The sequence below is a fragment of the Anopheles nili genome, chromosome 3 (assembly GCF_943737925.1).
Source record: "Anopheles nili chromosome 3, idAnoNiliSN_F5_01, whole genome shotgun sequence".
In the NCBI taxonomy this organism is placed as follows: Eukaryota; Metazoa; Arthropoda; class Insecta; order Diptera; family Culicidae; genus Anopheles; species Anopheles nili.
In genome coordinates, this window is record NC_071292.1 from 10,023,658 (window position 1) to 10,035,868 (window position 12,211).

Below are 12,211 nucleotides of genomic sequence, written 5' to 3' on the forward strand. Positions count from 1 at the left end.
CAATTCTCGATGGAGCTAAAATTTCGGCTCAAGATAGTATTTTCATGTAAAGTAGAACGTCGAGAAACCTTTCTCAATATCCACCAAGAGGCTTCATTCCACGCTACTTGCTCTAACACCGGGCCATGCCTGAAAGCTCGGTTGGGCTTTCAGGAAGTCTATAATTACATTTCCAATACATCCACCGCCTGTCCCATTAGACACGTGTTCGCCTATTGGAGGGCGCGCTACCACCTCTTTTGAAGGAAATACCTTGTTTTGAAAGCAGTGAGCTCACCATCAATATGTCCGCAGTAATTCTAGCTTCGAACGCTTTAGCCTGACGGTGGTAATGAGATGCCACGTCGGTGGAAGGCCCTAGCACTGGATGCGTTTTTTCCTTCTGTTTCTTCCTCCCTTAACGCACAGCTCTAGGCACACATTCACTTCCACGACACCGGTGCTATCCTTTTTCTATCGGGATGTTAATTACTTGCGGTAATTTTCCGTAATTACAGGCATTAATTTTGCTCCAACTAGTCAATGTTGACACGCTGCCGCGTTTGCCGGAGAGCCTGGGAATGGAGTTTCTGCCATGGCGAAGCATCGGAAATCGGAAACGCCTGGCCCTGTCGTCGGTGTGTGGGCTGGTACGATGTATCATTTCGCCGGAACAAAGGCTCATTTCTGGGGCGAAAATGGGCCACGAATATCCCTTCCGTCTGATGCGCGCAGCGTGTGCTTCGAGCGGTTCCGACTCGCTCACACAGGACGATAGTTGCGGGCTCGTGATGGAACGATCTGATTAAATTAGCAGCGCCTTCGAGGGCTAATCAAGCCGTGCAGGCTAAGGTGGCTTCCGGAGCCCGTGGCAGGAGACAGCTTTCATGCGTGAAATGTATGAACCTGCGCGGAATAAATAATATCTTCGCCTCCATCCTTCCCATTTGAGGCGCGGAAGGCAAGATTCCTGATTCGGTAAAATACCTTTTCAAAGATGGCCAAGCCGGTGACTCGGGGCTCGAGCGGGAGATGTAATCTTATCGCACATGATGACCCAATTATTTGTCAGAAAGTTAACTGAGTTACGCGGCTGCTTCAGTGAAGGTTCTCGACGGCGATGTCGTTGGCTTACTAATTTTAAATCACGCGACTATGTTCCTCTTTTCGATGAAAGGAAGTGCTGAGTATCTTGAGTTAAAGCGAAAAGCACACCTGAGTAACAGAAATCGATCGGCCTAATTTTCACGTGCTGTTCAGCATCGTTCATCATTGTGCCTTGAAATATGTTAGCATTTAATGTAAAATTTTCCCAGCCCCGTCATTGGCAAACGTTTTTGCGTAATCATTTAAGAGAGCGCAGAATTTGCTCACCTCACGTGGCATGCTGCAATACTCGCACGGCATCAATGTTCCTCCCGAGAGTGTGTAATTTTCATGCCACCATGCTCGACCGGCTCGAATATATCGTCTGTTCGATCATTAATTCGTGTCCCAGACACGGCCGCAGCCGCAGCTCGGATGCAAGCTTACCGCACCCGGGAATGGGCGCCCGCCAAAGGACGACACATAAATAACGATGCACCCGGTTCGGTCGGTTCTCGATTTCATTTCATCATCGCCTGAATGCCTGTTGTTCTTTGAAACGGGGCGGTTTTCTCTAATTGCATTGCCCGTGCGCCCGAGACTGAAAGGGGAGGGCAAATGGACGGTGGACGAACGTGGCCGGCGTATCCTTCTTGTCAATGCGAAACGCAATCCTTGCCCCGATAATCACATGGCTGAAACCAATAAAGCACTTAAATTGCATTTCACTGTACCGGAGGTTTCGAGATGGAAATGAAATTATGCAACAATTCAATTGCGCACTGTGCGAGGGAATTTACCGTTCCCGGTGGAACTTCTCGCTCCATCTATCGAGACTATGTGTGTGTAGGAGAAAGGCTTTTCACATGCAGCAGCATGTCCGGAAAAGGCGATGTTGTTTTAGAATTCCGTTAAATAGGTCAGAGGTCAATGCGGTGGAAATGCGCGTGAACGTGACGCAGACAGAGAGAGAGAGGAGGCTCAGGCGTCGGCTGATACGGTTCGAATCCTTTCATGTTTTGTTCGATTGATTTCCGTTCCAATACACTCGACCTCTGCCGATGCTGCTGGTGCTGCCATATACTCTTCATCATATGTCAGACCGGTACCAACATCGTTCCCATCAGAGCTTGGTGCATTCGCACGTGCCTGAAGGTATCAATCAACCATTGGTGAATCGAGTCTTCCAAAAATGTCATTTCATTTCTCGTTCCGCGTTGCTTGGGCTGATCGGTAGGGAAATTGGACACCCACCGCTGTGTTTGAAATCGTTGTTATCAATGTGCACCGCCTGTTATCGTATTGCAGTTTTCGCATGTCAACGGATGTAACTATCACCCGACCTGATAAGCGGTATTTTTTTAAGTGATTCCACATCATCCACGATATATTGTTCACATTTCCATTACGTGAAGCTCAATTTCTTGCGAACGAGAGTTTATTGCGGGTTTTTCAATTAATCGTATCGCAGAGAAAATGTATAATAGAAAATACGAATACAAATACAAAGATGACAAGAACTGCCAATGAAACGGTTGAATTTCCTTTGAAGCCTAGTTTTCCAAAGCATTCTATGATGTCATTATTTATTTTTCTCCCCCTAGTATTGCGATAAATTTAAGAGATACCTTCCATCCGAGGAAGCCATTCTTTCAATTGTGTGCCAGCCATAGACCATTTACCCGGCTGTTTGTGGGAAATTTGATGTGAGTCGGATTAGAAATGCTGGTTTTGCCTAGCCAGTAACCCCCAGCAGATGTATAGGGGTAATTAATGTAATTTCATAAAATTGCTACACCAATTCTAACGGGGTTGGAGTGGCCGTTATATGATTGCTCAGGGGCAACAAGATTATTGCTTCTATTTTTTATTTTTAGTAAAAACCCACCCAAAACGTGGTCCTGTCGGAGACGCAACCAAGTGCCAAGACCACAGCGCGCAAATGAACAGATGGCATACGGGGGAGGATTTTCTCAGCCCTCGGTTCACCCTCTGCACCACGTATCCATTTATTTCGCCAGTGAGCGTAGGATCTGTGTGTTTTAGTTATTTTATTCTTCCATTTTTTTTGTCTCCTGACGTACATTCACACATCTGTAGCATTTCCGAAACATCGTTCGTTGATGACGACGTGATTTGGTGTACACGTTTTTTTATCTTTCGCTTCTCCGAGATAATTCCTATGCAGTGGTGTGTTTCACAGTACAAATTAATTGATGTGGAAAGATTTTGTTTCGTTTTATTTTGCGCTACAGCCCGAGCAAAACTTTCATCAATGTGAACGATACTACAAGCAAGCTAGTCGCGCTTGGGTTTTCCATTTCCAATCCACTGTAGCGCCAGAGAAGTTCACCAGAAAGCGACGCCATTTACCCAGGATTAATCCTTCTTCCACAGGCGGCACATCAAGGGGACCCCACCGTAGAAATGGGTAGGGAAAACTAAAATCAAATGCCAAAGAATTGTCAGCTGCAAGTCGGTTTTCTGGTGTGGTTCGAGGGAAAGTTACTCCTGCTCGCCAGTGAGTGGCAGGCAGTTTCTTCGCCGCAGCTCTCATGTCGCCATTTGGCACAGACGAAAACTTTCAGCACTGACAAGTTAGCTAGTCACTTGTTCCGTCGTTTGTTCCCACCGCGTGAACCAACGGAAAGCCCTTGTCGAGAGGGTGGCCTTTTGTCATCTCTTTTCACTGCTTGCAGGAAACGTGGCAAATAAATGGAAGGCAGCAAAAAGAAGAAAGAAAAAGAATGAACAACAAGTGCAGCCGATCGGACGGTTGCATGGTCAAAAGTAGCTGCAAACAGCTATCCGCGAGCTGATAAGCGTAAGCAAACACTTTCCTCCCCTAGGGTATGGAACGCGCCCCGTGAATCAATTACGTCCATTACCCATCCGGGGCCAGGACATTTCCTGCGTACACGTACGTGTGAGTGTGCTCTTTTCTGCCCTTTTAGTGTGTGGCACGATATAGTTTTGTCTCCCGACGGGGATAAATATGCGCGAGGGTTTCCGCTTCGAGGCCATTCACCTCGGTGCGCTATGTGTGGCCAATAAAGGGGCGAAAGGCCCTATTCTGTCGCTCGTCTTTAGGGTGTGAAGGAAAAAAAGAATCGTGGAACGCGCATGATGCTCACCACACATACAGGGCAGCATCGATTGCGTCGTTTTCTCGTGGAACACCAGCAATTGCAGCGGCCACTTTTACCGTTTGTGTTCCTCGTTCGTCGTTGGGCGTAGAATATCTCCGTTCACCGTAGTCCGTGGTCCACGATTTGGGGTGAGATTTTAAAAGGATAAAATCAGAGTTTGCGTACAGCTTTCGCCCACTGAGTGAGAAGGAACAAAAAGATTCTTTGGTTGGTCGATGGCGCGTGGCGAGGATACGGTTTATTTTGCGGATCCCTTTTTCGCATAACGATGTGTCGTTAGGAACGAGCAAAGGAGATGCAGTTTCTTCGTTTTCCTCTATCACCATCCATCTCGCGCGTCCTGCGTCAGAAGGTTTAAGAGATATCCACACGCCAAGCTGCTTTAATGCTTGTCCCACGTTTCCCGTTTGTGCGAAACCCCATTATGGTGACTTTCGATTTAAAGTGCATATCCTTCCTCCAGCAATAATCCCTCTCTCGCAACGCAATGGTGATGAATATTTTAAATCCGCTAATCCCGACGGTGGCCGATGTCAGTGACGAAGGACCCGACGCGAGCGGCCAGTGCCGGTCGGCTTTTGTTCCGATCCAACGGTGGAATATCCTGTGGGCAAGGGACGCGCAGGCAGGACGATGATCATCCGACCATTAGTAACGAGCAAACGACAAACCCCGCCCGGACGCACAGATGCGGCCAGGGATGATCCGGTCCCCGAGAACTGTCAGGACATAATCATCAGTTTTAGCTCTTACTCGTGTGCGTTCTCGCGAAGGACGTGAAAAAGGGTTGGGAAAATACATCGCGGAGGAAGCGCACCCGCCCATTCCGGTTCTTCCGAGTGGTTTGCCAACCTCGGCAACCTCGCTGGTCATAATCATAATCATCATCCGTTTGTGATGCTTTGTCTGCTCTCGCGCTGTTATCATCACTCCAGCGGTTCTGGCTTTGGTTTGGACGGGCGAGTTTAGCTTTCCCTAGCGAGTGGCAGAACCTTCGCTTCCGACAGAGCCAGGCCATCAAACATTTCACGGATTCCGTGGTTAAGCGATCGCCAACGTGCGCGCCAGTGCGTACTAGTCGTTTGTTTCGATCTGGAAGAGGCGTTTCCTGAGGTGTAGGGGTCTCAAGCTTCCCGTCGCTTTCAACGAGTTGGAAGTTCGAGGAAACGTGATGGCGCTGTGAGAAATGGCGATGATTTTTAGGACCATTGTTTTGCAATGATTATATTCTGGGGTTTAATTAATTTCATTCAAATTTATTCGCACTGGATGAATCGTGTCTCTCGTGAAGAACGTCCATTCTCACGGGGACATTCACACGTCCGTTGCGAGGTAGTGGCGTCGAAAGGAACATGGCATCACCCCGGAATCTTCCATGTAAACATTTTTTTCCTTTGCGTTACCAATATCTCGCTGGTAACCACTGCTAGTGAAACCATAGAATACAAACCAGTACAAAGAAAACATTTAAAATGGTGTCATTTCTTTCATTCGATGGGAGTGCTGTTCTTTTGCGCTTAGGTGAACACGCCCATATAAAAAATGCCGTGCAGCCATAAGAAGGGTGCAAACGCTAACGCTTCGGCTATCGAGCCCCTCACTCTCTCTTTTCCGCTCTTATCAATGTCCACACGACAATACAGAAACAATGCCGATACGGATAAATTAACGTCGTACGCTGACGTTAATGACATCATTCAATAAATTGTCTCATTACCGATTCAAACCAAACACAAATTAAAAAAAATGTATTAATGTGGTTACATTTTCTTTATTTAAAAACGATAATCGTCTTTTTGATGTTTAAAGTATACAGCCACAATATATGTACACCAACACATAACACGTGCAGTTCAAAAATTCCGTGTGGCAATGAGAAGGTGAAAATTACGGAAAGCAACCGATTTGCTTGGCAGGTTTGAAGTTCTTTAAGCCAACGAATGTTACATTTAATTGGACGTTCGTTTTGCTTGCAGCCACAAGATGCATGTAGCAATGTAGTATGATATATACAATATTACATCCGGCAGTTGAGAAAGGTCTTCGGTCGTATTCAACGTCTCGGTTAGTAAATATGTTGTTGGAACTGCCATGATGAGCGCGTTGTACTTTTTGCTTTTATGAGATCCTTCAAGATGAAGAAGTTGCAATTGCTCTTTGTCGCCGGCTTCACAAGTAATGACGTTATGGTTACTCTGCGATAAAAACTGCGTTAGCCTATTCTGTTGAAACACTACATACCGTATCCTACCCGATGAATAAATAACTTTGTATAGAGATTTATGAAAATAATCGAGCTGTTGCTGCGTACGTAGAACTGCTTCTGCTGCTGAGGATGGAGTCACTATTCAGTACTGTTGGCGATTCGAGAACGGACTTCTTCGCAACTGCTCTACTGTCTTGCGTTTGAAGACTAAAGCTATAGTGACGTTCAATTGTCATTCGATTAGATAGCAAGGTTAGGCGATAGGCGCATGGGCGAAGAGCTTATTCTTTCAGAAACGTCAGTTTAACTGTCAAACCGTGCGGCTAAAACCGTACAAATGTTGTACGCCGAGCTTTCTTATTTATCACGGTCAAACAAAATATGTTAGGCGTAAAAAATAAAGCCTTTTTTTTTTAGTAAAAACGATAGATCATCGATCATACACATAGTTATTTCAATTGATTGAGTCCATATTCTTCATAAGTTCATATTATAACAATATGATAAGTTTTACAAAACAATTCAATTTATTGAGTTTTTGTTTATTGCACTCCTTATTCTACTTCCAAAAACTTTCGTTCAGCTCATTAAGTTAAAAATTTATTATAATTTATGTAGTACTTCAACTAATTTATTTGAAGAAGCATTTGAGGCTTTTTCTGTTGTATTTTTCCTGATGAACATTTACGAGCACTTTCGGTATCACGTGAAAAAGGTGCTAGTATAACCTTAGGCGCGGTTTTAAAGCATTGTACATCACGCGAAAAAGCTCATGTTTATCAATATCGGACGATAGGTCTCACGACACATACAAAAAAGTGATAAGATTGCGTCAGCGATTACTTGAATCTCGCCAGCGTAACACACTCCTAGGAATACGGCTCCATTGTTCTCCTTCTCCATCAGCGTGGCGTAATATTATTTCTAACACCATTTGCCGCACCAGGGAGCGATAGATACACCTTATAAGCTCCAGTAGGACTCCCAAATTGCATCTGAACGCCCTCATCAAGTCAATTACACTTCGCGGTAGAGCCATGATCCAGGTGATGCAGAATTTCTCCACACCACAATGTAAGCTTTCTAGAGCCTTCGTCCTCTCAACCGGGAGTGCGGGAAATGTTGTAACCCCACCACAACCACCACCTGGGACACCAAGCGGATTGCGCAGTCAGCAGTTCCGGCTGGCAGTTCGCGTTCTGTGTTTCGCGACTGCAATGCTGTGCAGGTTCGACGGAGTAACGCATGGAAACAAAATATCACGATTATCTATATTAGCACTTGTGTGACACTGTGTTGGATAATCTGTGCAGAATTTTCACTCGAAAACGGTTACGGTTCGTTTGCTCATGAGGCAGTCACAGAAAAGACGACTTTTTCGTCGTGCCGGCCGGCAAACAGGATCGAACACGTTTTATGGTTTATTCGCAGCTATGCTTACCTCCCGTTCCATGTTACCAGTCCGATGGTCAGAATGAATATGATCAGCCTCTGTGCGAACCGGTTAGATTCGCCTTCTTTGACGCATTACGATGACTACCGTCGTAGTGGTGGTGCGAGAAAACCGGATTTTACGGTGCTGGACACATGAACAACATACGATTCCTATAGCGATGCGGAATTATTATGATATGCTTTACAATTTTCATATCACATGAAGTGGCTTTTTCACATTTATCTATAGAACATCGGTTTATTAATTAGTTATTAATTTCATTGATATAATATATGCAATTTTATTTTTTTAAGATTGTATAATTATTAAATAGTACGGATAACAAATTCCAATATTTAAGGTTTCATTTTTTATCACCATAACAAAATAATAATTGTGCAATTTTCTCATGTTAAAATATGGATATTTGAATTGTTTGTTTGGCATTTCTTAAAGATCATTAACCGCACTGTTCGACACAGAACAAAGAAGATAAGTTTTCCATGAGTCATGCAAAACGATCGTCAAACGATCGCCGTTTCCGATGATCCACACAAACACACCGACAGGAATTGATACACGTGCCCTCAAAATTGTCTTCGCGGGCTCAAGGGCTCGTCACTTAGCTGAGGGTGCGTTACACTAACAGCCCTGTTCGTTTTTGAATGAATTGCGTGTGTTCGTTTCAAATTTTCGCATAGTTCAGGAAGAAAACGATGGCGTTTTCTCTTTTCCGCGATGTCCAAGTAATTTAGGTCATTCACATTGATGATTCATGTGGTGTTTTTTCTCATTGCGAAATGAAATAGCCAACATTCTCTCGACCAACGGCCTTGAGGATTACTCCCGACCTCATTCTTTTTTGCTTTTCTTCGGGTTTCATTTCGTCATTCAAGCAGGAATGGAGCATAGACCTGTTTTCGGCCATTGGCCATTTGCAACGGTTGCGACCATCCAACTTGAAACGGAACCTCATGTTGAGAGCGTTGGATACAGACGAGGCTTTTTATGTAAAATGGCTTTGAGAGTGAAACTCGCTCCGTAACCAGGGATCATAATTTACTACACGTCCGTAGTGCAGTTATCAGCACCATTAATTTGTGTAACGTTTTCAATTACTCATGCTGTCCGTCATAAATCAATGCAGCTAGTGTTCGGTTTCCTTTCGGTGCGATAAGCTACCCTACGGAACATCTCCTTAGTTCGGCGACGACGTAAGGGGATTAATAATGCTTTTGACACATTATACGCCTCGCCATCTTGCAATTAGCCTGGGCAGCATCGTCTTCGAGATTGCATTGAAATATGGTTCTCCCCGTGCATGCGTAATGGCTGCGTCATCGATCGATCCCATTCCTAGTGCTTCCGTAACAGTGGAGCTCAAATCAGGAACGTGTGTGCGTTTCTTGTTAGCATGGTAAATGCTCTTACATCAACTGATGTACCTGTTGTTTGAAACTGGAGTGATTCAACATGGTATTTTGAGCTGTACAAATGTAGAAAAAACATTCACTTGAGATAAGTGTTATCTTTTGCAGTAATATGTTGTAGTATATCTGTATTTGTGTTACAATAAAAATTAAATAATCTTAATGCCAGCTAGACTAGTTGTCGCCAAACATGAGTGCGTTCAGTGGGTTCGTTAAGCAGAACGTTTTAAACAAAATTTTATCACTGCCATTCGGGAAAATGCTCCTTCCAAATACCCCGAACTACCGTGTCATCCCGCCGATGCTCACTGGTTTGGAAGCGCCGGAAAAGCTCGTCTGCTGGAAACCAGTTTGTTGTGCTTGCGGTTGTTTGCGTTCAGCCAAAATTCCTACATCCCAACCACCACGCGACTCGGAAATCGGCCACCGACTTCATAAAACAAACATGTCCACGTTCCTCTATTCAGCTCCGTCCGGATTTGCCTGATAAATTACCGATCGTTTACCACTTGGGCCACTGTTTGCATTCTGTAATCGGTTAGTTTCGCCGACGCCCGGGGCTTGAAGCAGAAAAGGAGGTTGCGAAAGAGCGACAAAAAATGAAATAAAACGGAAACTAAAAATGGAATTGAAGTGAAAGATTTATCGGTCGTACACATGCTGCTGCCGGCAGAGGAATTGGGAGCTTTCGGTTCCACGTCGTCTCGATTTCCTGCCCCGAGCTGCTGGAGGGCACTCGGGGTGCGATTTCCTTTTTTCCTTTGATGTCTGCGCTTGGGGTTGTGTTTGTTTTTTGAGTTTTCGGGAGTGTGCGAGGGAGACGATGGCCGTTTATTTCCTTTGGACTGTTGGAGCGCGAGCTGTTTGCGGAAAACTTTCGAGCATCCGATCGACGGTACGGCGAAAGGATGAAAATGGCATCGGATGGATTCCGGCTGCGTTATGCAACTATTGAACGTCAGCTTCGATGGGGCCATAGAGAAAGACCGATTATGCAGAGAAAATGGTGCAAAATAGCTGCACATTCTCTTATCCTACTGCACGGGTTCTTGTTGGGATTTGCCATGGAAACTCTGATCATGTATGCTGTGTGCGATGTTTTTCTCTCTTCATAGCTTTTTTTTGTTATGCTCCGTCACAGTCAAGTGGGTGAAAAATGTTGGCAGCGCTTTTGGAATTGCGTAAGAATGTTTACGTTTTGTGTGCGATGCTTGTGGAGCAGATATTGTCATGGTGAAACGAAATGATCCGTTATTTTGAATCTTATGTTTTCAAAATGGTTTCCATTTATCTATCAAATTTCAAACAAAAGATCCATGGACTAAAATGAACATACCAAATTGTGAAGCATTTATGAAAGATATCATTGAATGATTTTTCAGTTTCTACACTCTCTCCATAATCGTTCCTCTTCCTAATTTCTCGCAATAGTGCCTCAATAAATATTAAGTTATTCATTTTCACGGTTTTTTCTTTCTCTCTCTACCCCTCTTTGCCCGCAGCCGACAAGGAGTACCTGAGGTTCCAGGGAAACGAATCTACAAACGACTACTTCAAGCTGGTGCTACGCGATCCGAACAGCAACAATCTGCTCGTGGGCGCACGGTGAGTAACAATTTTTACGATCGAACCCATCCACCGATTCCATTTTCAATCAGCGTCATCGGTACCGTACCGAACTGCATACCATAATGCAGAATGAAATCGAAACGAGTCAAACCGACGGTGACAGTGAGTTCTAACGTCGCCGAGAAGCAGCATGTGGGCGTTATCGGTTTTCGTCGATCGCGCATCGGTCGGGCGGTTTTCAATTTACGAGCTGAAATCGTTTAAATTTAATGCCCTTTCTGAGGGTCGTTTTTCTTCCATTTTTGAGTTTCGACGGGAGTTCTTTAACCCCAGTGAGATTAGCGTCGTTTAGATAAATCAAACCCCGTTCGAATCTTAGAACGAGGTGCGAGTGGGCTTAGAGTTATTAAGCACACCGTTTTTCGGGATCATTCCGAACGGCTAGTTTATTTTCCAACAGTCAATCTATTCTGATGATACCCACATGAAGGAATTTTCGATTACGAAAACTGATCCGCTGCTCCAATTTGGTTTTATTCGTTGTGTTAATGAACTGTGAAAGGCTGTTATTGACCACCACTAGCTTGCCATATTTCAGGGAAAGAGTAAAGATATATTATTTCAACTTATAAGGTTCAACAGCTGGATCGATATTTTCAAAGTTATGGTTCGAAGAATGTTTAATAAATCAAATTGCTTTTGAAGACAGGCTTCCATCGCTTTTCCGATCCCATGTGACACTCTGCAGCCTGTGTGTCTGTCTCTTGTCCGCAGCAGTTTCGCCTGCTGATTATGAGCGCACATACGTGGTTGATATGTTTCCACTCGAGCGAACGAATCGCACCGTTCAGATCGGTGCTCGCCGACACGGCTCTGTGTTGTAGAAAAAATTGGCTGATTGGATCGGTTTGCCGTGGTTCGACTGGCAGTGAGGGCTAAGATGAGTCACATCCGCTGCTCCCAACCGTTTCCGGCCAGACCAGATCCAATCGGACGACATCGTGGTGCTGCTGATTGGACCTCGCCGCATCACACATGGGAGAAGAAAAAAACTTTTCCAAGCATGCCCCGGTCTCACCCGGGAAAAGATCGACTATAATAATGCAATTTGCCTTCAGCTGAACATTGTTTGCATACTCGATTGGCTTCCAGAGCAGAAGTTTGACAAAAGAGTAGGGTGGCAAACGTGTTCACATTCTGCACCCATCCTGAGTGTTCCAGCGGATTTAGTCGCCTTGGGGTCGGATTTCTTCTGTTCGAAGACGTTTCGGTACGCCTGAATATTTTAAAGTTTTTCATACTATTTTTTAAACGAGATAATCATCACGAAGAAAGCATAGGCGCTTGTGCTTCAGGT